The 26625-nt window shown below is 43.4% G+C and overlaps 1 protein-coding gene and 1 non-coding gene across 2 annotated transcripts in view; both read left to right on the top strand.

Moving 5' to 3' along the window:
* The window catches only part of MB21D2 (Mab-21 domain containing 2), a 115939-nt gene that overhangs the window by 60817 nt on the left and 28497 nt on the right, over window positions 1-26625 (top strand). The window lies entirely within an intron of this gene.
* LOC112850580 (small nucleolar RNA SNORA73 family) lies at window positions 12290-12494 on the top strand. The gene has a single exon (XR_003222689.1). It is a non-coding gene; the product is annotated as a small nucleolar RNA SNORA73 family (small nucleolar RNA).

Raw genomic sequence — 26625 nt, 5'->3', positions numbered from 1 at the left:
TAAAAATGTTTGCAGGAGTCAAGGTGCCCATGCATACACCTGTCTGGGCTTGTGCCACACTCTTACATCTTGCTGCAGGTGTGATAGAAAAGTAAACATGGTTAAGTCCCAAGAAGACCACAGACTTAAAGGTTATGATATGTGGAGCAGAAGTGATAGATGGTCCCTGGCTTTGTTATCTTAGGGATCCCTTTCCAGCAGTGTCCTGAATGCAGCTTGGTCAAATGATGGCTATTTCTCCGGTTTTAAATGAAACTGCATGACCTCTTTGTTCAGGGTATTTTTGGTGTGTTTCCAATCAAAAGAGATTTGTCTGGGGTTCCAAATCTCTGAGTTCTATCGGGGTAATACTGTGGGTGGATGAGGAGGGGGATCAGTGGTGTGGATTTGTCTCTATGCATGTGAGCACATTGACCCGAGCATGTGGTTGTGGTGTGGCGGGGGTGGGGGTGGTAGGGGGAGGGTGAGAAAGAAGGAGAAGTGTACCAGGTAATTAGATATAAAAATAAAACAAAACCGGGGTGTCCGAGTGGCTCAGTGGCAGGGGGAGGGTGAGAAAGAAGGAGAAGTGTACCAGGTAATTAGATATAAAAATAAAACAAAACCGGGGTGTCCGAGTGGCTCAGTGGCAGGGGGAGGGTGAGAAAGAAGGAGAAGTGTACCAGGTAATTAGATATAAAAATAAAACAAAACCGGGGTGTCCGAGTGGCTCAGTCGGTTGAGTGTCTGACTTCAGCTCAGGTCATGATCTCGCGGTTTGTGTCATTTGCTGACAGCTCAGAGCCTGGAGCCTGCTTCGGATTCTCTGTCTCCCTCTCCCTCTGTCCCTCCCCCATTCACTGTCACTCTGTCCCTCTCAAAAATAAATAAACATTAAAAAAAATAATAAAACAAAAATAAACTCAAAATGGATAAAGGACCTGAATGTGAGACAGGAAACCATCAAAACCTTAGAGGAGAAAGCAGGAAAAGACCTCTCTGACCTCAGCCGTAGCAATCTCTTACTCGACACATCCCCAAAGGCAAGGGAATTAAAAGCAAAAGTGAATTACTGGGACCTTATGAAGATAAAAAGCTTCTGCACAGCAAAGGAAACAACCAACAAAACTAAAAGGCAACCAACGGAATGGGAAAAGATATTTGCAAATGACATATCAGACAAAGGGCTAGTATCCAAAATCTATAAAGAGCTCACCAAACTCCACACCCGAAAAACAAATAACCCAGTGAAGAAATGGGCAGAAAACATGAATAGACACTTCTCTAAAGAAGACATCCGGATGGCCAACAGGCACATGAAAAGATGTTCAGCGTCGCTCCTTATCAGGGAAATACAAATCAAAACCACACTCAGGTATCACCTCACGCCAGTCAGAGTGGCCAAAATGAACAAATCAGGAGACTATAGATGCTGGAGAGGATGTGGAGAAACAGGAACCCTCTTGCACTGTTGGTGGGAATGCAAACTGGTGCAGCCGCTCTGGAAAGCAGTGTGGAGGTTCCTCAGAAAATTAAAAATAGACCTACCCTATGACCCAGCAATAGCACTGCTAGGAATTTATCCAAGGGACACAGGAGTACTGATGCATAGGGGCACTTGTACCCCAATGTTCATAGCAGCACTCTCAACAATAGCCAAATTATGGAAAGAGCCTAAATGTCCATCAACTGATGAATGGATAAAGAAATTGTGGTTTATATACACAATGGAATACTACGTGGCAATGAGAAAAAATGAAATATGGCCTTTTGTAGCAACGTGGATGGAACTGGAGAGTGTGATGCTAAGTGAAATAAGCCATACAGAGAAAGACAGATACCATATGGTTTCACTCTTATGTGGATCCTGAGAAACTTAACAGGAACCCATGGGGGAGGGGAAGGAAAAAAAAAAAAAGAGGTTAGAGTGGGAGAGAGCCAAAGCATAAGAGACTGTTAAAAACTGAGAACAAACTGAGGGTTGATGTGGGGTGGGAGGGAGGAGAGGGTGGGTGATGAGTATTGAGGAGGGCACCTTTTGGGATGAGCACTGGGTGTTGTATGGAAACCAATTTGACAATAAATTTCATATATTAAAAAAAATAATAATAAAACAAAATGCCAAAACAGCCTACGCCATAGGATTATTAGGAAAATCTACTGAAATAATATGTATGAAGTACTCTAAGCCTGGCATCTAGTAAGTACTTAATAAATACTGTTTTTTAATGTCTTTACTATTGCTTCTATTACAGTGGTTATATGCATATCAAATGTGCATGGGAGAAAGACTTATGAAATACTAAGATATGCTATAAGTTTTATAACATAACTGATAGAATTAGGTGATGGCTATGATTACGGTATAATTCAGACAGTTGAGAAGGTTGGGTAGTCAATGAGATCTTTATAATGATTTGGCTAAAGGCATTATTTTAGACTATAATGCGGATGTGGACTCTTGTGTACTACTTGTTTGAAGCCTCTGGTGGAGGGCAAAGGGAGTGACCAGAGTGAAATTTGACACGTCCTTCCAGTGAGGCCTTCACAGTGCTTGGGGGGCGGGGATGGTGGGGGGAGTGGAGGCAGAGATTATCAACCTGGCAGGGTGAAGAAACATTAACAGCTGAGATATGAATTATGGACTAAGGAGGCCTAGAATTTCCTCACCTTTGCCACCCTCCTGTCCTGTGGTAGAAATTTATTATGACTGGAGCATAGATGTGGATGCCCACCAAGGCAGGGGATGGAGAGGAAATGTGCTGCAAATGGCAGTCGTGATTATTGATGCAAGATGGGCTCTACCACAAAGATCACCAGTGACTCCGTACTGGGACAAGAGAGTCTTTTTGGATGCCAAGACCATTTGCCTGAGTTAGGGATGGTGCATTGTTCTTCCTGTGATTCGTAACTGATGAAAGTGGTTGCATTTTCTTTTTCCTTGGCTCTTAAATACAAAAGGAGAAAACCTTACTCAGTAAATTATGTCATTTGAAGAATGTGTGCTGGTCACCCTATGATCCTTCTGCCACAATTCTTTATGCTTCTTCATCACTTAGTCTGCAACTTCGAGCTTCCCAAGAAAATGGGACAATGAATACATGTGTTTCTTTTAATTTTGAATCAGATTTACTTAGCAGCCAAGTCTATAGTGAGTAGAGGATCATTCTTATTTAAGAGGCTGTTAATCACCAATTGTAAAAGTTCCAAGTGGGAACTGACTGGCCAGAGCTTTCATCTTGTTGGCATTCCTTTGGAGGAAATAAGGAGAGAGGCTGCCAGCTGCCTGGTTGATAGAGGGGAGGCTTAGAAGTGGACTTTCTCCTACAGATCAAAGAGAGGCTCTTTGCTTATTCAGCTTTCTCTTTTTCAGGCAAAATGTGGTGGGTAAGAATGGTGTCCTTGTGAAGGAACAGGCTGGGATTGGCCATGGGAGTTAATGTGGGGAAGGGGTCCTGTTGGGGGGAAGGGTTTTGACGCATCTCATCTCCCTCTGGAGTTCCCAACCTGTTGGAAATTGGGAGCACAGAGTAGGGGTGTCCTCGGACTCCACCTGATCTCGCTCAGTGGGTTTTGTTGGCTCCATTTGCCAGAGGGGAGAAATGATGGGGGTGGGGGGAAGGCAGAGATCTGCTTGTAAACAGAGGTGGGTGGTACCATGTTGTTTACCTCCCTCACCTGTGTTTGGGGATTGCATCTAGAGCTTTGGCATCACGATAGCTATGTGGCATCATCTGCTAATTTACCCATCCGTCAGTTTGTGAAAAGGAAGGAGAGGGGAAGGTATGGAGTGCTGCAGAGAGACGAACTGTCTAAGCTCATTCCCTCCTAAAAGGCTGAAAGTAAAATAAAAATAAACTTGAACATTCATGGGCATTGTGTATCCAGGCCGGATTACCACAGAGGCAGGAATGAGGTAAGCGAGAAGGCCTGGCTGGGTGGGGGGAGGAAGCCATTCAGGTGGTTTTGGTGTAGGGTTCTGGCCAAGGGAGGCAGACATAGAAGGAACAGGATTGAGTGGATATCCAGCTCTGGTCCAGAAGAGCATGTTTCATAATCAGTAGATGAAGTGAGCACAGTTTATAAGGAGTCAGGAGAGCAAGGTGCTCTGGCCCAAGTCCGGTGGTTTGGACTCAGTCTACACATGGCAGGCAAGTTCCAGGATATGCTTGGAAAGGTGCCATCCGTGGCTGCTGGCAAGCCTGGGCTGGGGACTGTGTAGGCACCTCTCTCCCATAGTCTTCTTGACCAGTGGACAAGGAGGGTGGTATTACTGATGGGAGAACCAAGGCTCAGGAAAGCAAAATAGCTGCTAAGTGGCAGAGCCGGGATGGGAATACAGGTGTTCTGTTTCTTTCTTTTTTTTTTTTTTAACGTTTATTTTTATTTTTGAGACAGAGAGAGACAGAGCATGAACGGGGGAGGGTCAGAGAGAGAGAGGGAGACACAGAATCTGAAACAGGGTCCAGGCTCTGAGCTGTCAGCACAGAGCCCGACGCGGGGCTTGAACTCACGAACCGCGAGATCATGACCTGAGCCAAAGTCGGACGCTTAACCAACTGAGCCACCCAGGCGCCCCATGGTGTTCTGTTTCAATGTCCAGAGCACTTTCTTCCCTCACCAGCTCTGGTTTATATGTGCATGATGTACACACTTCCTCTGACAGATTTTAGTGTCACCCAAACAGAGATATGTTTATATTTCTGTGAATTTAACTAGTCCAATTTTCATGAGCAAATGTCCCTACCTCGATTGCTTTTGAACCGAGAAGGGTGCATCTCTGTAGTGCCAGCACGGTATGCGGTTGCAGAGCTGGCCCCTGGGCTGTGGTGACAGTCCTGGGTCATCATAGCAGGTGGAGGAGAAGCACGGGCTACTGAGGCTGGGTTCTTAGCACCTTGCCTCATGGGAAGCCTGATCAGCGTTTTGCTACAACATACCGGAGACAGGAAAGAGCTTGCTTTCAGACAGGAAGGAGCTTGCTTTCGGTGTTTGTCTTTTGTAGTTCCACCAAAAGGGCTGACTTAGTGGCAGGCAAGCCTCTGGCAAGCTCCAGAAGTGGCTGGTTGAGCCACTTTTTTGGCCAGGGTTGAATCATGTTACTCCCTTAGTAAAAGCATACATGTTTCCCCACCGTCTGTAAGGTAAGGTTCAAATTTCTTTTGGAATCCCAAATGTCTTCAACTTGGCTTGAGCCTCCCTTTGCACCTGGTCTCCCGGGAATCTCCCTCTCAGGCCACCACAGAGCCAGTCTTCCAGGCTCTGTGAATGGCCTTTGCCACTGCCTCCCTATCAGGACACTAATTGGCCTTTGAATGTCACCTGTTCCATTAGGTCTGCTCCCCCTTCCCCCCAATAGTCAGCCTTTGGTTAGTCGGCTGTGACCACTTTCTGTCTCTGCTAGACTGCCCCAATCCTTGCTTCCCTCAGCTCACATACCAATCCTTATCTCACAGGACTGTGCAGACTGCTGGGTGTGTAGAAGATGCTTGACATTTGCTGAGTTAAAGGGCTCAGGTTTTGTTTCTGCATGGGATCAGTAAATCTCTGAGCACAGTTCATTCATCGGAGACTCTTTGGAAGACTGTTTCTTTATCTTCCTCCTTTCCACTGTGGGATCACGTGAAACAGAAAGACTGCTGGGCTTGGAGTTCAAGAAACCAGGATGCTAGTCCTGATCTACTCTCCAGTCTGTGTGACCTGGGCCAGAGCAGCCTCAGTTTCCCTAGCAATGAAATGAGTGTGAGCCCACTGATCCTCTGTCGGACTTGCACTAAACCAGGTGGGCACTAGCCTTGTGCATCTGGGTGTGCTTTTTTCACCCCAGTGGCATGTGGCTTCCTTTCCTCCAGTCCCTTAAGACTGTTAATTGAGGACCGTCTGCCATAGAGTAGGGCCCTTTTGTCCATTTCACTAGAATGGCCCTAAATGCACCTAACGTGGGCGGCAGCTTCGAAAACCTCTGAGTAATTGGATGGCATCCACTTCCCTGAGATCCCAGATATCCCACAATCTAAATGTGCTTTGAATCTCCTTTGGCATTTTGATGATTTTTCTCCTGTTACATAGGATGACCGGACAAGATTGATAAAACCAATATCATTTCTCCGTGCTTTCCTCCTCAGACCTGCCACTGTTGTGAAGGATTGTTTTTGAAAGGCCTGTGGATCACTCCAACAGTGGGTCCTCTTTTATTAGTATTTGACTTTATTAAAGATAACAGTGTCATTTGGAGTCAGTTCTTGAGGTTGAGGTGATTTAAGGGAAAACAGATCTTACCCATTTACTCTAATTCTGTGTCTATAATGTCTACAATATTTATGGCATTAATTTCGTAGGCAATGTATTGTATACCAGAACAGCATGTTATATACATGAATGGTGGCGCCTTGACTGAAGTATGTGTCCCGTGGTAGCTTTGTCCTCAGGCACGTGACTAAATATGCACACAGATTAAATGGACGAATGAGTATTCAGAAACCTTGGTCTCTGGCAGGCGGCTGTGAGAGGCCAGGGTTGACATGCTGAACCGTGTTCACGACATCCCTCTTGTTCTCCATTCCTACCTCAGCTGCTCTCTGGTTCTGCTTTTTATTTCCTCCTCTGGATCATTACAAAAGGCTCCTGTGTGAATTTCTGGGTTTATGTTGTCCGTGCCCACCAGTCAGATCTCCCAATCCTGGTTACTGCCTAGTCACCCCCTTGCTCAAGGACCCTAACTCCATTGCCCGAGTCAGAAGAAAACCCTTGGCTGACACTTCCCTGCCCCTGTGTCTGCATTATTCATGTCTGCAGTATGGAGTCCCCCACCCTTCACAAACTCATCCTCCCTTCAAAACCTACTTGTGTGACTAAGAACTCCCAGGTTTCAGGGATTTCTTCTACCAAACCTTGCAGCTCTTAGTGTGGCCAAATGTATTGGTTATTTAGTGCCGTGTAACAGATTACTGTACAATGTAAAACAACAAACATATATTGTCTCCCACAGTTTCTGAAGGTCAAGAATCCGTAAGTGACTTAGGTGGGTGGTTGTGGTTCAGGATTTTTCCTGAGGTTGTAGTCTGGCTGTCAGTCAGAACTGCAGCCATCTGAAGTTTTGACTGGGGTGGAGGATCCACTTCTAGGCTCACTCATGGGGCTCTTGGCAAGAGACCCCAGACCTTCTCTACTCAGTCCTCTCCATAGGACTGCTCAATGACATAGCAGCTGGCTTATCCAAAGTGAGTGATCAGAAAGACAAACAAAGATGGCAGCTGCAGTGCCTTTTGTAACCTAATCCTGGAAGTAAAACCTATCACTTCTGTTGGGCCCATTGACCAACCGTGGTACATTGTGGAAGAAGACCACTCAAAGATGTGACTAACAGAAAGTGAGGTCATTGGGGACCACATTGGGTTTTGGTTACCGCCCCTGCCCTGTCTTTTTGCATGTATATGTTGTTTTTCCAGCTAGTCCCAGGGATGATTAGAGATCAGAGACTGGTCTCATTCACTGCTGTTGCTCCCATACTTCATTCAAAGTGCTTTTCACAGAGCTGCTTAGTTCGTCTTCACAATAATCTGTTGGGCTTTTTAAAAACTATGGGGCGCCTGGGTGGCGCAGTCGGTTAAGCGTCCGACTTCAGCCAGGTCACGATCTCGCGGTCCGGGAGTTCGAGCCCCGCGTCAGGCTCTGGGCTGATGGCTCGGAGCCTGGAGCCTGTTTCCGATTCTGTGTCTCCCTCTCTCTCTGCCCCTCCCCCGTTCACGCTCTGTCTCTCTCTGTCCCAAAAATAAATAAAAACGTTGAAAAAAAAAAATTTTAAAAACTAATTAATTAAAACAGATGCAGGAAACTAAGGTCCAGAGGTATTAGTTATCTAAGTCAATCAGCTACTATATGACAGAATTTGTGAATTCATTCCCAGGTCTTTTCTGATCTAAAACTTAGGTGTTTTTTGTTTTGTTTTGTTTTTCATTTTACACATGATTTGCCGATTATGACTTCTGTAAAATATTTGCTACAACCCGCATCCTGTCTATCAGCTTTGGTGATAATTTAGAGGAACAACTTGGGGGCAGCCAGCGGTATAGGGAAGTATTTGTATAAAGCAATTCCAAGATGGGAAAAGTTTCTAAGAGATTGTCCCAACCAATTGAAATCTCATCTTCTGGGCTTTCATCTGTTCAGCAATTGTTTAAGTGAAGCCCCTGATTTATCTGCCTGTTCTACCAAACAAGGGAGCTTCAGAGGCCCGTACAAGTGTCACATTTCAGCAGGTTTTTCTTGTGTGGTCATCCCAGGAAGTCTCGCCTGTTACCTTCTACTGCAAGACACACAAGACACTGCCTATCACAAAACCTTGCTCATGTGTTTCAGACAAAATGAGAACAGACTCTTGGTCTTCTGGGTTTTGTGGGATTAAGTCATAATTTAAATTGGAATATCTCCTGATAAATCGTCCTAGATACCATGACTCCGTCCACAGGGAGCCTGGTGTGGTGGTGGGGTGGAGGAAAGGGAAGGAAAGAAAAGAAAAAAAGGGGAAAAAAGGAAAAGGAAAGTCCTTGCTGTACCTTCGAACACAGAGTTATGGTGGTGGAATTAAAGGAGCTTTGATTTTCTTTTTCATTTTGAACAAAACTCTGGCCCCCATAGTTGGCTTTCAAAATGTGGAATGAGTACAAGTGTTTCTAATTTCAGTCATTCTTCCTTTATTCTCTGCAAAAAGGGGAACACGACAGGTGGCTTTCTAAAACTTGAACACCTCGAGCTTTGTGTTCCCTCTCATGATCATCTTTTATGTCTGCAGGGGGCATTTAGACTTATTCTAGCAATGGTCCTTTGGGTTTTTGACTTACTGGCTGAAGATACATGTTTTTTTTTTTCTTGATTTAGGTATGTCCTCCACCCCTTAGGCCTGGAAAAGTTTTGAGTACTGGTTTTTCAAGCTCTTTTTTTATCTCTACATGGGTATTTTTTCATTGTTTATTTTTTTTTTCCCGTCACGGTCATAGGGTGGTTTAATATTACATGTCTCGCCACAGTGCATTTTCCCGAAATTGCGGAATTTCTTGGATCTCTTCAAAGAGTCCAAAAACACTGGGGAGAAGGAGAGGATGAGAAAGGGATTTGAAAAAGAATTGGGAATGAGATTTCTTAGACACTTTCATACTCTGAGGTGGTTATAAGTTGTTTTCTGCATAGATTGACATTCTCTCTTTTTTAAATTTTTATTCATTTATTTTTAATTTTTTTAAATGTTTATTTATTTTTGAGACAGAGAGAGACAGAGTTTGAGCGGGGGAGGGACAGAGAGAGAGAGGGAGGCACAGAATCTGAAGCAGGCTCCAGGCTCTGAGCTGTCAGCACAAGGCCTGACTCAGGGCTTGAACTCGTGAACCGTGAGATCATGACTTGAGCTGAAGTCTGCCACTTAACTGACTGAGCCACCCAGGTGCCCCAAATGTTTATTTATTTTTGAGAGACAGAGCACGAGTGGGGTGGTGCAGAGAGAGGGGGGTGTGACAAAGGATCTGAAGCAGGTTTGTGCTGACAGGAGAGCCTGATGTAGGGCTTGAACTCGTGAACCATGAGATCATGACCTGAGCCAAAGTTGGACGCTCAACCAACTGAGCCACCGAGGTGCCCCAGATTGACATTATGTTGAGCAGCTGTACTCTGAGTCAAATTCTTTTCTCTGGAGCTCTGAGGAAGTTCCCATTCTGATGACGGTAGTATTCTCTCTCACTATTTTGTTTCCATGTCCGCTTATATCTATATGCAAATAATACTTAAATATTCATGTGGAGACATACCTGCAAGCACAAAATATTTCCAGAAACGTCCATATTTATTTGCAGTTCCTTCCTCTCACCCCTGCCAATATAAATGGGCATTTAAAACTTCAGGGGAGCAATTATTAGTCCTTGAGAGAAGTTACCTGGTCAGGTGGCTTTGGTCAGTTTAGGTACATTTTACAGGGCCAACCCAGACATAATTCCTAGGAATGCCGCGGGTAAGACCGGACATCAGAAAGAAAACACAGTTTGGAGCAGGAAGAGGCGTGTCCCTTTTGATAGGATTTCCTTAGCACCCAAGGGTTGCTTTGCCCCTGGAGGGAAAGTACACAAATCCAGAGAGGATATATGCAAAAGGAATTAAGCGACCTGGCATGCTGACCTCATTACCCTCTGATACGTATACCCTCACTTACAACAAACATGGTGACAATCATAGTTATTAGTATGTAAAGCCATTAGCTATTTGCCCAGTACTGCATGGGTTCTGTCTTTGACTTCACAGCATCCCTGCCTCCAAGTCCGCTCATTTACCACCATGAAGAAGTAAGTCCTGTTCATTTTGTAAAGAGAGAGGGTAGTAGTAGCTCAGTGACTAAATGGTGTAACTAGCTCAAACTGGGAAAGCAGAATTTCAAACCCAATGCTTTTTTTATCGCCCAAGAACCCAAGCCTTTTTGACTTCTAATTTAGTACACTTCCCTGCCTCTGTCCCTAACTTAACTGCGCATTCACTAGCTTGACTTCATAAAAGGGGAATCATATATTTTTGGTTCTATTATTGCTTCTTTCTTTCATTCCTGCTCCCATATTTCATGAGGTCAAGACCGTAGACGCTTTTGTGTTTCTAGTTTCCATTCCATTCTCAGAATATGACAGACATTGACAGACACTGGAAATCATGGTAGTTGAAAATATGCCCACAGAATCTTTGACATTCCCTTCAGAAGATGGAGCCTATTCTCCTTGTATGTGGGTTGGCCTTAGTGACCCATTTCTAACAAGTAGAAAAAAGTAAAGATGACAATGTGTGTCTTTAGAGACTAGATATAAAAGGCATCATGGCTTCCTCCTTGCTCTCTCTACTGGATCACTCACACCAAGGGAAGTTAGCTGCCCTGTTATGAGGACACTTAGGATGTCCTATGGAGATGCCCATGTGGTGAGAAACTGAGGCCTCTGGTCAAGAATTTGGAAATGGAGGGGCGCCTGGGTGGCACAGTCGGTTAAGCGTCCGGCTTCAGCCAGGTCATGATCTCGCGGTCCGTGAGTTCGAGCCCCGCGTCAGGCTCTGGGCTGATGGCTCGGAGCCTGGAGCCTGTTTCCGATTCTGTGTCTCCCTCTCTCTCTGCTCCTCCCCCGTTCATGCTCTGTCTCTCTCTGTCCCAAAAATAAATAAACGTTGAAAAAAAAAAATTAAAAAAAAAAAAAAAAAGAATTTGGAAATGGATTATTTAACCCCAGTCAAGCCTTCAGTTAATTACTTAACAGCTGCCTCACCAAAGACCCTGCATTAGAAATACCCAGCCCCACCATGCCTAAACTCCCACTTTACAGAAACTGAAAGATAAGAAATGCTTGTTTTAAGTTCTGGGTGTTGTGTTATGTAATAACACACAAAGTAATATAGAAATGAAAGGATACGAACCCCAAAGAGCTCCGGGCCTATGCTTCATGTCGTTGATGTTACTGACTCAATGATACAAACTGTGATTTATAGACACCAGCTATTTCTCTGTTGTTTTCTTTCAACTCTGAGAAAACCTACAGCAGTTTTGAGTGTTTTCCAAATGATATAATCACTGGGGGATCATTTAAAAACCCACAATCGAAGGCCCCACACGGGCCCATGAAATGGAACATTCTAAGGACAGGGTTTTGGAATTTCCATTTCCAAAAACCCCTTTGAGAGGATTCAGATGTAGACAGCCTGAGCTTGTCCAAGGAGTACTGTTTGGGAACCAGTGAACTAGAACACTTTCCCCTTATTTCAGTTCTGATCATGAAGATTTAATTTGGTTTAGTTCTCTTGTAGGGCCTCATCTTAACGTCTTCCGTGATAGGGGAGCATGCCTTGGAATGAAAAACTGTTGTCAGATCTGCAGCTCGATGCCCCCTACAAGCTCCATTTTGTGCTTGGCATGGAGCCCATGTCAGACCAGGGCTCGAGACTGTCTGTTCAGGCATCGCGTGGGACCAAGAACAGAGAAGAGAGGTTCCAATGCAAATGTTGAGTCTACTGCCTGGTATTAGTCTCAAAATTAGGCATGTTTCTGTTTAAGTGTTTCCCCATGTATACAGATCTCAGGAGGCTCTTTTGGGAAAGGAAGGAGCACAGAGGAGAATTGATAGCTATGGAGAGCACTCTGGGGGACACTTGTTGGCCTTCTAAAATGAAGGAAGAAGTCCTAGTCCCACACTCCGCTCAGTAGATGCTGACAGAGTTCTGGCACAAGCAGAGCGTATTTTAAAGACGTGTTCTTAGTTCTTCGGTGAAATATTCTAATCCTAACATAAAATCACTTCTTTATCCAACGTGGACACTCCTGGGAGGTCACTGTCCCTGGGCACTGTCCAGGTGCCACAGAGGAGACTGGGGCTCTGTCCTGTGATGTACAGTGCTTTTCCACAATGGTGGTGATAGAGCTGGACCTTGAGTCTGCACCTGTATATTCTTACAGTTTCTTGGTGATCTGTGTACGATGACCGAGGAGGTAAATCACACAGGCAACATCTAGCATATGGAAAGGTAAATTTTTAGTAAGCTCCTAAGTAGGACTCTGATCCTCAAAAAAAGAACAAACAAAAGAAACAAATAAAATTAGTTCTTCAGACATCGTGACTAAATACTGGGTATAACTTCTGTGATGTATACCATCTGGATGTCTCTGCCAAGTGTCAATGTTTGTTGTATGATCTGCATTTTTTTTGTTTTGTTTGTTTTTTTGTTTTTGAGAGAGAGCGTGAGTCGAGGAGAGAGAGAGGAAGACATAGAATTTGAAACAGGCTGTAGGCTCTGAGCTGTCTGCACAGAGCCCAATGCAGGGCTCAAACTCGGGAATGGCGAGATCATGACCTCAGCTGAAGTCGGACGTTCAACCGACTGAGCCATCCAGGCGCCCCTAATCTGCATTTTTAAAAAAAATTTTAATGTTTTATTTTATTTTTGAGAGAGAGGGAGACAGTGTCCAAGTGGGGGAGAGGCAGAGAGAGAGGGAGACATAGAATCTGAAGCAGGCTCCAGGCTCTGAGCTGTCAGCACAGAGCCCTGATACAGGGCCCGAACTTGTGAACCACGAGACATGACCTGAGCCAAAGTTGAATGCTCAGCCACCCAGACACCCCTGTGATCTGCATTTTTTAAAGAGAAAAAGTCTGGGGGTTGGGGGTGGGTGTTGAGTGTTCCTGTTTCCCCCATGAGCTTTGATCTGAAGTCTCTTCTGGTACCACGCAAGTATGTGACCTTGGAAAAGTCACTTTCCTGCTTTAGAACTCAAGTCTTCCCATTAGACAAAGGAGAGATGTAGACACATCTGTGATCCAAGTTGTTATCTAAAGCAGTGAATCATTCAGCACTGTATTAGTTGACTAGGGGTGCTTTAATGAAATATCACAGACTGGGTGGCTTCAACAACATATTTACTTCCTCACAGTATTGGAGGCTGGGAATCCAAGATCAAGGTGTCAGCAGGTTTAGTTTCTCCTGAGACCTCTCTCCCTGTCTTGCGGATGCCTTTCTTCTCACTGTATCCTCACATGGCCTTTCCTCTCTGTACATGAGTTCCTCATGTTTCTTTGTCCAATTTCTTCTTTTTTTTTTTTAACTGTTTATTTATTTATTTTTGAGAGAGAGGGCACACAGGAGGCACTGTTAGTTCAGAGCCCGATATGGGTAGGGCTTGAACTCACCAACCTTGAGATCATGACCTGAGCAGAAACTAAGAGTTGGACACCCAAGTGACTGAGCCACCCAGGTGCCCCACCCACTTCCTCTTCTTATAAGGACACAAGACAAATTGGATTAGGACCCACCCTAATGGTGTCATTTTAACTTAATCATTTCTTTAAAGGCCCCATCTTTAAATATAGTCCCATTTGGAGATACTGGGGGTTAGAGCTTCAGAACAGCGAATTGGGGGGAATACAATTCAGCCCATAACAAGCATCCAGATTACCTTCACAATTATTAGAGATCCATTGTGAAGCACTGGCTGGGGGTAGATGTGGGGCAGTGTTGGGTATCTATAGCAGAGGTAGAACAGATAGAATCAGCCCCCTTGAGGCATCTGGTCGTTTCCCCACTTTTCCAGAGAAAAGTTCTGAGATTATCTCTGGAGTTCAGTAGAATCAAAGTTAAAGTCACAGGATGCTAGCAATAAAGGAGACCTTCAAATAATGCCCCTATTTAATATTAAAAGAAGTGGAGGGCTAGAGAGGGGTTGCACTATGTTTATAATTAGGTCTCGATTTATAACTCAATTACATCTGCTCAAAGACAAATCAGAGTATATAACCATAGTTTCTGGCCTCAGTGTTGCCTCACTCCAACACCTCTGAGACACCCCAACTTAGGAGTGGTATGACATTTTTCCAAGCTCCAAGGAGGAGAGGATATGATGGTACTTCACCGGGATGTGCTAAGAACATTCCCAAAATAGTGATGTTCTGTAATCAAAAGCTTTTTGTAGAGGGAGAGGGCTTTTTCAACACTTTCTTCTTGCTCTCCCAAAGGAGGGCAGTTTTCTCACCATGACTTATAGGATCAAGGGTAGTATATCTATAGATTGGCAGAGTTTTTCTTTATAGTTAAACAGGTGAAAAATAGCCAGAAACAATAATAGAAGTGATCCATTTAACTCTTTAGTTTAATTCCAGAGTTAGGACTAGAAACAATTTTTGGTGTCTAAAACTTTTAGAAACCAACAGACTGTTGAAATGTTTAAGAGATTACATCCAATTGCTATCATGTCTTTTCTGGAGTCCATAAGTGGTTTGAGATTCAGAGATGTGACCTGGCACTTTCTCTGGGTTAAGTGGAATAAAATTTGCAAATATTGGTTGTATACTTTTAAGAAATTTTTTAGGGGCGCCTGGGTGGCTCAGTCAGTCGAGCGTCTGACTTCTGCTCAGATCTCAATCTCACAGCTTGTGAGTTCGAGCCCTGCATTGGGCTCTGTGCTGACAGGTCAGAGCCTGGAGCCTGCTTCGGATTCTGTGTCTGCCTCTCTCTCTGCCCCTTCGCACTCATCTTTTTCCCTCTCTCACAAAAATATACGTTAAAAAAATTTTTTTTTAAAAAAGAAATTTTTTGAAGACCATGGGTATATCAAATAAGAATAATCCTGTCAGGTGTCTCTTCCTGTGATAGAAAACAATGGTTTACATAATTCAACAGACATCTCAATTTGTCCTGGGAAAGAAATTCTGTGAGCATGATATTGGTGGTCCCCATTTGTCTTACTCCCATGATAAAATATCTAGCATGTACCCTCGTTAGCCTACTGAGAGAAAGGCTGCCAGCTTTTCCCAGAATCTGAAACAGGGACATCTGTGTTTAAGGACTGGCTACTTCTTATTTATAAAGTGAATTATCTGAGTGTAAAAATAGAGATATTTTTTAATATTGTGCCAGAATGATCTGCCCCTTTTATTGTGTGTCTGCTGTTCATGAGACAGAATATTTGCACCACAGACCCACTGCCTATTTTCAGAGAGTTCCAAAATGATTTATTCATTCAACAAATATTTTAGTGAGGCATCCTGTGCTAGCCACTAGCGACCAAGCAGTGAACAACAACAAAGACATGCCCTGTTATTGTAGTGAGAAAGATAGGCCTTCATAAAATAATTTCACGTTTGAAAGGAAAACTGCAAGTTGGGCTACACTTTCCAAAAGAAATGAACGTGATTCTGGGAGATTCAGGAGCAGATAAGCAAGGAGCCTGCCCCAGGCTGGAAGGCGTCCCTGGGAACCTCATTCTGGGCTGAGAAATGGTGGGGGAGGGGGAGGCTAAGCCAGAAGGCCTGAGCTGTGGTGACAGGAGACCAGGGTCACACAGAGGGAAGGGCATGTACCTGAAGGAGGCATAATGGAAAACAACAGGTTGGCAAGGAAAGATTTTGGGTTTTTGTGTGTCCTCTTTCCTTTTCTGGTGTGACTTTGGGAAAAATCACCTCACTTCTTTGGGCCTCATGCCCTTATTTGCATGAATGAGAGAATCTGAGGTTACCCCAGAGTCCCTGAACTAGATTCTTTCATTCACACAGATTGCCCAAGCACCTACTGTGTACCGGGTAATCTGATTGGCCCTGCGATTCAAAGGTGAATTAACTGGGATCATTGACCTCAAGCAGCTGGATCCAGCAGCAGAGACCAACAGAGGAGACAGCCGATTGTGGTGTGGTGTTGCGGGTGTCACGGGAAGACGGATGACCGTGGGATTAGCCCCGGTGGGAGGTGGATGGCAGTCTGGAGGACTTCACAGAGAAAAAGACCTTTCAGCAGAAAATGGGGAAGTCAGCCTGGGCAGTCAGCAAGGTAGGAAACGATTCTTGGAGACTGGACATCTTCACTGGGACAATAATGTGTCACAGTACTCTACTGATGATGCAGGCATGCCCTTTTGAGATTCTATGTGCACCCCAGTTTCCAAGGATGGTTATGGAAATCCTTGCCTCTAATCTCCTTACTGCATGAGGCTCGGGAAGAGTGCAAATTTTTCCTGTGCTCTGGCTTGGTTTCCCATCTGTCAGAAAATGCCCTTTACACAGCAGGGTTCGAGCGACTTAATTATTGTTTGTGGGATATTTGGAAGTTCAGGTCAAGGATGAATTTCTGTTGCAAAACTGAAGGCACACAAGTAAGATGTTTAAAGATGAAGTGCAGGGTTTTCTTTGTTTTCATTTTGGTTTTGGGGGGGTTTTGTTTCATTTCGTTTTTGTAGGGAAGGATCTTAATGGCTTTATATGCTTCCCTGGTTGGGTCAGATTGTCAGAATATTCTGTTATCCACCAGAGAAAGACAAGAAGACTTTTTTAGAGATGCTCTAAAATTATTTTCTGTTTATTCTCTTAAATATTTGGCTTGAACAGAGTCTCCTTGCCAGGATACAGTTAGCATTCCTGCGGTGTTTTAAAAGCTGGCCAAGAGACTGGCATGAGAGGAGAAAACCCTCGCAACTTGAAGTGTTGCTGGATATTGAGTTGTGGTTGCTTAGTCTAAATGTGATGAGAAACAGAAAAAAAACAAAACTGACAGTATTGATTTTAAAATTTGTTCCCTTCCGGGGCACCTGAGTGGCTCATTCGGTTAAGCATCCGACTCTTGATTTCGACTCAGGTTATGATCTCACGGTTCATGGGTTCCAGCCCCGTGTTAGGCTCTGTGCTGACAGCATATAACCTGGTTGGGATCTTCCCCCTCTCTGCCCACCCCCCCGCCCCCCTTAAATAAATAAACTTTAAAAATAAAATAAAATAAAATCCTACCTTCCAAAAGGACTGGAAGTTCTCAAAAAAAGACCTGAGTGTAACATGATGACCATTACAATACAGGACAAAGCCAAATGTCACAAGAAGTTCTGTTTTGTTTTGTTTTTTTTTCTGTTTGTTTAATTTTTTTGATCAAGGTATGTAACTATTGTTAATATTTTTATTGTTTTGAGGCATGAATTTTAGGTGAAAGATTCCTGGCAGTCTAAGCAAAAAAGGGAAAAATGGTTGCCTAGCAACTTGCATTGACTGATAAAAAAGGAAACAGGTCAGCCTGTCAGGAGATACAGTCTTTAGTATATTTATTATGCTGATTTTCGTACTGTAAACATTGAAGAATAGTATTTTCCATAGCTTCCATAAGCTTCCCAGCCAATGGCAAACTCTCCTTGATGAGACAGCTTTTTTACATTGACCTTCAGTAAAATCTTATACTGGGTTGAAGGCATTTTTTTTTTTTTTGTTTTTGTTTTTGTTTTTTTTATTTGGGGACATAGCTAAGGCAGTCCAGGTTTGTAGTTTTCTATTATGATTCAATGCAAGGAAAAATACCAGTAAGTGGATGGGTATTACTGTGTTTCAGTGTTTTAAAACCTGTGTGTTCCTGAGAACGGCCTGGGGCCCTTGTTAAAATATAGATCCAATGCGTGCTCCAGATTTGCTGAATCAAAGTCTGTAGCAAGGGGCCTGGGTGTATATTTAACAAATATCCGAGGTGATTTCTTAATGCTCAAGCAAGTTTAGGGAGCACTGCCATAAATGGTTTTCCTTGATGGTTTTTTCCTCTCAGTTGGGCTTTGTAACAGTCATTTTGAGCATAAATTGTGATAGGAGCCTGAGGCAAGTGAGGTGATGAAGCCAGTTTAATTAGCTGGTCTGGAACCATAATGTCATTTCCCTTTCTCAAGCCGTGGTGCTTCAGGATGCTGTCCAAGAGTTCCCTCCGGGCGCCTTCTCATCTGTTACACCATCCATCCTTCTAACGTGTCCACGTGGCGGGCAGAGCAAGTATAACACTGTATTTTGTCCTTTTTAAGATGCATGTTTCCCCACAGTTCTACATCTCTAAAATTAGTCTGCATTTTAGAATCGACCGGGTGTGAATTTGGTGATGCTTTGTCTTAGTGATATATAAAATCGTAGTGTCAACTTTATACTCAAAGGTGTCAGAGATCAGATAATCTGTAGCTGTTCCTTTTACAGATGAGGCATCAGAGACACCGAGAGGGTGAGGTGACCGAGGAAATCCACTGCCAGTTGGGGGAGCCCAGTGTCAGACCCCACTCTCTATCCTTGCTGTAGTTATGTATGCCTGAGTAACCAATTATCCCCAAACTTAGTGGCTTAAAGCAGCATCGGACATGGATGATCTCACACAGCTTCTTGGGGCCAGGCATGTAGGATTGGCTTGGCTGGGGTCTTCTGGCTTAGGGCCTCTCATGAAGGTGCAGATTTGACATTGGTTGTACAGTCATCTGCAACCTTGACTGGGGCTGGAGGTTCCACTTACAGGCTGGCTCACTCACTTGGTTGGCCAGTTGGTGCTGACATGGGGGGGAAGCCTCAGTTCATTTCCACGTGGGCCTCTCCACAAGTTCTTCCAGGTGCCCACACCATGGTGACTAGCTTCCCCCAGAGTAAGTGATCCAAAGGACCAAGGCAGGAAAATGTTAAATGCCTTTTATGACCTCACTTCCAAAGTTGCGTAATGTCACTCTTACACATGCAGTTTGCCACTGTTCGAAGGGAGTGCACAAGGGCACGAATATCAGGAAGGGAGGCTCCATGGGGGCTGGCTGTTTCCTTCACACCACACTGCTTTTCCAATATCACTCTGTTCTGCCTGATCAGCTTGGCCCTCTCGTATTCTTAGGTCAGGTTCTCAAATTGAATGGATGAAAACTCTTTGGGATTTATGCCCCATTCTGGCACCTGTGAAATTTTAACGTGCCTACAAATTTTCTGGGTCTCCTGTTAAAACACAAACCCTGATCCAGTAGGTCTTAAGGCAGCCTGAAATGCTGCATTCTGACTGGCTCCTGTATAATCCCCTTGCTTCTGGCCCTCCTCCTCTCATTTTGGCAGAGAGACAGATGGTTTGGGGAGAAGGAACTAGGGAAACCAGCCTGTTTCACCATGCTGGTTGAGGGAAGGAGAGGTATGAAGCCGATAAGAACCCCTGAATTATTAGGTAGGCAGCTCACTGCAGCTGTGAGCTTCTTCACAGTGAAGGTCAGGTTTCAGACAGCAACAGCTGGGTGCTCAAAATGGTGAGGTAATTAGCTCGAGGGGGGTTGGGGGGTGTGGGATGGAACACAAACAGTGCTTAAAATGAAACGTGTCAATGCATTATTCAGAGCTCAGATGCCCATTGGTAGATTGTTCATCCTCCTTTTTTGCCTCTCCCCTCTCCCCTCTCCTCTCTCCCTTCTCCCTCTTACATACACACACATCAGCTAGCACTCAGGAAAACTCTAGACTCACAATATATTTCCCTGAACAAGATGAAAATCAGAGGTGAAGTCCCCTAAGTGCTCCTACTTTAAGCTACTTTGCTGTGATCTAGAATGCTGGCCCTCTGCCTTTCTTCTTGCCCACGGCAAACTTTCTGCCTTGTGTCTTTCTACACATCATTTAAGAGGAGCATATTAGACTGTAAGCTCAGCAAGAGAGGGGCTGTGTCATTTTTGTTCATCTCTCTATGTAATATCACACATACATGCCTATATTATAAATGAATAGAGGAGTGAATAAACCATCCTAACAGGTAAGAGTGACCTTGAGCCTTGTGATGAAACACAGGGGCCTCCATTTTCACATTCTAGTGGTTGCCGGGGACCTTGGGAAGGGGTTCAAGTTTATCACCTACCACTTCCTTATCCGCCATGCCAGTCTGTAACTGTAGAAGCTGAAAACTGCTGTTTACTCAGCACTTACTGTGTGCGAAGCACGTACACCATTAAGCTTCCAACAACCTGAGAGGAAGGTAATCATCGCCCCCAGTTTGCAGAAGAGGAAGACAAGCCTGTGAGATATGCTTATATAGCTAGTCAGTAGTAGTTTTGCAGTCTGTCTCAACCTGGTTTCAGCCTAAAGCTGCTACTTGGTGCCCACCATTGCAGAATAAGATGTCTAGAGAAGGCAACAGAATGATAGACTACTGAGGCTGGAAGGGCTCTCAACACTGAGTTCACATACATACTTGGCATCTGTCCTTGGTGCTGTGGGCGAGCACTGAGATGCATTTCATGAGAAGAAGAGTCCACACATTAATGGGACATAGATAGAAATCTCAGTCATTATCTGGAGCTACCTGTTAAAAACCAACCAGTCCACACATGGCTGGTGGGAATGAAACATGGTACAGCCACTTTGGAAAACAGTGTGACACTTTATAAGAAAGATAAACACATACACTTCACAAATAGCACAGCTGTCACGCTCCTGAGTATTTATGTGAGAGAAAAGGAAAGTATGTCCACACAAAGGCCTGGACACAGATGTTTGCAAGTTTTATTCGTGTTAGCAAAAAACTAGAAACAACCCAACTGTGTGTCAGCTGTTGAGTGGATAAACAAAATGTCCTGTCCATGAAAGGGATGCCATGAGAGGAGCAAGCTATTGATTTGATGAATTCAACGACATGGATGAATGTTGAAAGTGTCAGGCTAAGTGAAAGACAGCCATGGAAGGCTACATTCTTTGTCATGTATGTGCCAGACAGGAAATGACAAAACTATAGGGACAGAAATCAGGTCAGAAATGCCCGGGGTTTAGGAATGGGCTTGACTACAAAGGGGCATGAGGAAATTTTGGGGGGTGGTGGAAATCTTCTGTGTCTTAATTGTGGCTATAGTTATAAAACTGTAGACCTTTGTCTAACTCATCAAACTGTATCTTTCAGAGGGATGAATTTTATTGTCTATAAGTTATACCTCAGGAAACATGACTTTAAGAAATATATCGGCCAGCCCAAACCCACCATTTTCCAGATGGGGAAACTTGTCCCAGATGAGGAAATGACTTGCTCCAGCAGATATGAATTGAGAATACAGGTTTCTCGGCCCCCAGTCCTGAGGCAGAAGTGAGCTGGAACTTTGGCCTCCTGTCTTAGACCACAGCACATTGTAGCTAGGCCAGGAGTGCTCATCCCCAGCTCTCAGTGTGGCATCATGGGTGACTTTTCAAAACTTGACCTCTACTGCACTGCTCTTCAGGCTGTTGACCTGCAGTTTGGCCAGAGTAATTAGAAAAAAAGAGTAAATTTGTATGTAGCCAGCATCCGAGAGTGTAAAACTCCAGGAATAAGCCTCTATATACATATTCCATTCCACTTTTTTTTTTTTTTTTTGGGAAAGAGGGAGAACAGACAAAACAGGAAGTTAATTTATCTGGAATCATGCCTTTTAGGACATTGCTGCCCAGTCACTCCAGGAAGAACAAAATATCCTAGAGATTCACACCAACATCTTGTTGCAGAAAGCAGGTGGGATTTGGAGTAAAGCCAGACCTGATTTTAGTTCCTAAATCTTTTCCTTTCTAACTTCATGTCCTTGAGTAGCCACTTAACTTCTCTATCTGTAAGATAATGACCATAATTCGTACCTCACAGGGTTTTTATGAGTTTTAAATCAGAGAATGGTAAATACAGTATCTAGTCTGGCTGTGATAGACTTGTCTAGTGCATTCATCACTGGGCCATGTGCTTTACATACATTATCCTAAACCTTAACAGTCCTTATCCCCCTTGTGGAGATGATCAGCCTACGGTAAATAATCTGCCTGCAAATGATCTACCACCTGGCCAGAACCACTGGGCTGTGTGTAGATCTCAGTAAATGATGGTGGATCTTAATTGAGCCCTGTTTATAAAATAATTGGGTAGGGAGATTGGGAGGAAATGAAATTCTGCTTCTTAGTTTGAGAGAAAGCATAATTATTAATTATTATTTGCTTTTTTTATTAAAAAAATTTTTTTACTGTTTTTATTTATTTTTGAGACAGAGAGAGAGCATGAACGGGGGAGGGGCAGAGAGAGAGAGGGAGACACAGAATCGGAAGCAGGCTCCAGGCTCCAAGCCGTCAGCCCAGAGCCCGACGCGGGGCTCGAACTCACGGACTGCGAGATCATGACCCGAGCTGAAGTCGGACGCTTAACCGACTGAGCCTCCCAGGCGCCCCTATTATTTGCTTTTTAATAAAGAATAGGAAGACCGTTGAGGCCAAAATTTGGACCCCGAGTCAGGGTCAAACTCCCAGTTGAAGGGAACGTGTCCTCCCCTTAGCCTTTTTGTCCAGGGAGAATACTCCAACAACCCAAAAGACTTTGCACTATCTAGGGCCCAGCTAAAAACCAGAGAGGTAGGGAGACTTTCCACCTGCTTCTCGGCAGGGTGACCCTCTGCAGACATTCTCTGTACTCTCAAGCCCTGCCTGCCTTCTAAGATTTAGAGGCTGGCTTAAGAGTTACTGAAAAGGGCTGATTTTATTAAGCTTATCTGTTTCTCTTCCTTTGTAGCTGGAATAACATACCAGATAAGTTTTCCATCTTCATTTGAAAACTTTTCTCAGTCCGTCACACAGCCAGTTATCGGCCTAGATTTACAAACCACCAACAAGTTTTAATAACCTGAGACAACTGGCAAAATACCAATTGGCAAACTTGCCAAAGACCATAGAATTGGGTGTTTAAATTCCACCATTATACGCTTCATGTGCCTGGGCTCAATTTCCTTTCCTAACCATTGTCTTCCAGTGTGAAGTGGCCAGTTGGGCTTAACGGATTCATCAAGCATGGTATACCATTTAGTGTCATGGATCTTATACACAAAGGCCATAATGTGAGCTGAAAGTAAGCATACTAGGTTCCTATATAGAGAGAATACGATCAATGTTAAATCTGTATGTGGAGTGAAAAGCACAGGATATTTAGGTACCCTAGATTTCTCTACTACCCAGAGTAGAATTACCTTCTTAAGTGATTTTAGGAGCCTGAGGACCAGAAAAACTATTGTCAAGGCTGGTGGTCAAAGTGGGAGACTATTAAGACAGAATCCCAACACCAGCCCAGAGCTGTTTCCACTAGCCCACACCACATTCCCTTTGTGTTGGTTATTTAATAAATTCATTTCACAACCCGTAGAGCACAGTAGGAAACAATGCAATTACTGAACCATAGGAACACAGCTGCCAACATCTTGTTGATTCAGAATTGTCCAAACACTTCCATGTGGGGGCGGGATTGATGCAATTTGCTGGTTCAACAGTTGACATTGATAAATTGGAGTTTCATTTCCTCAGCCTTCTGTTGGAGGTGCTAATGAGCGTTGAAAGGCTGGAGAAACGCAGGAGGGAGACAAGGGAGAACCTTGCCTGATCTACATACTAAGTAATTGAGCTTGTATGATGTAGGCTTGACACGACTAGGGAATAGGTGGACTCACTGAAGGCACTAATAAAGGCGAAATAAAATTAGCACCATGAATTTTTTTTTTAAATGATTTAAGTTCTACTCGCAGATTGTGTAGGCTGGTATCCTCATTTATTAGAGAGAATGTTTGCTTTTCCTAATACTCTTTTGCATGTTTCCTTTTCTATTTCGTGGGGCAGTTTGCCAAGATTCCTTGGCTTCTGGAAAATGAGGGGGTTGGACCAGATGATCTCTGAGGTCCCTTACACGCTCCATTTTTTTACTTCCTTGGCAAGAGAATTTGCCCGAAATGAATTGCATTTCCCCCACACACATTTATCCAAGCCTCTGTTTTCCCATTCATCTTCTTCTTCATTCAAAAAGCACTTGGGATGCTTACTGGGTGCCAGTTACTGTGCTAGGAACTAGTAATAGAGTGGAAAGTAGGCCAGGGCACCACTGGGCCCCTTCTCTCAGGAATTTACATTGCAATAGCGAGACAGGTGACTAAGTAGAGCAGGTCAGAGACATGCTGGGGGTGCGCACAGCAGTATCAAAGCACACACGAAGGTCCCTAAGTTGGACATCATCGTGGAAAGCTATTCGGAGCAGTAATATTTTAAGTTGCTCCTGAAATAAGAAGGCGAAGATTGGGAGGACGTGTTTGGATGGACTTTCTTCTGTGTCCTCCCAGGCCTTTTTGAGCATCTTTTCTCTATGTAGTTTCTAGAAGGGGTTTATGGGAATGTCATAAAACACAGGCATGGCTTGATGTGGGAACACAACATAGATAAAAGAATGACTTTTGGAGAAGGGGTAACAGTCAAGGCTGATGTTATAAAAGGTTAAAATTTTTAAACAAAAAATCTTAAAAATATTTCCTTTAGGGGTGCCTGAGTGGCTCACTTGGTAAAGCATCTGACTTCAGCTCAGGGCCTGATCTTAAGGTTCGTGGGTTCGAGCCCCGCATTGGGCTCTGTGCTGACAGCTCAGAGCCTGGAACCTGCTTCAGGTTCTGTGTTTCCCTCTTTCTCTGCTCTTCCCCCACTTACACTCTGTGTCTCTTTCTCAAAAATAAACATTATATATTTATATATATATAAACATTATATATTTATTTTGTAATTTCCTCCTTAAATAAGGAATCTGTGGACTACTTATTTTTTTTTTTTTTTTTTTTTTTTTTTTTTAAATTTTTTTTTCAACGTTTTTTATTTATTTTTGGGACAGAGAGAGACAGAGCATGAACGGGGGAGGGGCAGAGAGAGAGGGAGACACAGAATCGGAAACAGGCTCCAGGCTCTGAGCCACCAGCCCAGAGCCCGACGCGGGGCTCGAACTCACGGACCGCGAGATCATGACCTGGCTGAAGTCGGACGCCCAACCGACTGCGCCACCCAGGCGCCCCTGTGGACTACTTATTAAACTCAATCACATCTTTATGAACATCAGCTATTTTAATCATATTAGAGTTGAAAATCTTTTAAAAGTTGTCTCTAATCATTTTATACATGAAGCAAAACTAGAAAAGTTTTAACTAGAAAAGTTAATTTTTTTTCCAGAATTCAGATAGTTTAATAGCAGAAGTAACTCTAAAACTCACCCCACATCCCCAAACCACCTTCTTTGTTTGGAGGTTAACTCAGGATACTACCTTGACTAGAAAGCTTTCTCCCATACTCTACTCTTTCCCACTTTGACAACAAACTCCAGCTTTCCCTCATAGTTTTTGCCAAGTTACTTGAAGTCTTATTACACCTCCTGACATTCATTAGTAATTTATTGTTTCTTCTTTAATCCAACAAATGTTCATTGAACTTTTATAATGAGGGCCTTAAGTACCATGGAACGTTGTTCTTACACTGAGCAAGTTTGCAGTCTGAGGGGAAGGTGGATGCCGTGGTTTTACAGGATGAAATCTTAAGTTCTTCCTTTGGGATTTAAGTCCCTCAGTGAGCTGACCCTATTCTTACTGTCCAGGATTCTCTTGATGAAACTGGGTATACTGCCAGCACAAGACATTGCTACTTTTACTGACAGAGTTCCCACAGAAACAAATTCCTAGTAAACATAGCAGCCTACAGAGGAGGTTCAGTGATTTTTGTCTTTTTGGATGAAAGATCGATTCATAGGCTATCTGTGGGATAGCCTTCTCGTGGAAGTATTTGTTATTACTTCCAGGATTTTTATATTTTCTCATCCTTTGAATCTGTTAATTTATTCAAAGCAAGAAATCAGTTTGAATAAAATGGGTTGGCATGGGCTTTCAAAATTAACCTTTTACACATACGAATTACAAAATTCGTAATTAGATATACGAAAGTCCAAGCCAGCCAAGAATAATCTTTTTCCTTCTCTCCAGCTCTCAGAAGAGTAGATTTATCTTGGAGAAATGCATTTTGTTAAGCTGTGAGTAGATGCAGTTAGGAATTCTCCAGCTGCAAGTAATTTTAGAGATTATCAGACATTGATTTACTCAATATTTTTAAAGCAAATTGGATCTTTTTTTTTTTTTTTTTTTTTTTTGGTATGGCATTAATTAAAATTAAAGCTGTTCTAAGCGGAATTTCTTTGCAGGTAATCTTGATTTTCTTTATTTTAAATGTGCTTGGTTCAGGCCACCTATAAATAAACCAGAGCTCAGAATATTCAGTGTGAAAATAATATGCATAAAAATGCAGATTTAACTGTGAACAAATACTATACTAGCTTGTAAATGTATCAAAAATCTAACATATTATGTTATCATATTCTATCATATCTGTTTAGTAGAAACTATAGAAATCAAATGTCAGCCAGTTGTTGGCATTCGTATCATGATCAGGCTGTCCTGTAAAGGATTTATGTCTACACTTATAGCGTGTTTCACCACCTCTGTCTGGTAGCACTTGACTCTTAAACCTGGGCATGAGAGCACTGGTTTAAGAATTTGGAAGTGTTGTTCTAGTCATGACCCTGACACTCACT

Source organism: Puma concolor, chromosome C2 (assembly GCF_028749965.1).
Source record: "Puma concolor isolate L17-30 chromosome C2, mPumCon1.1.hap2, whole genome shotgun sequence".
NCBI classification, from domain to species: domain Eukaryota; kingdom Metazoa; phylum Chordata; class Mammalia; order Carnivora; family Felidae; genus Puma; species Puma concolor.
This window is presented reverse-complemented; position numbering and strand designations above follow the sequence as displayed.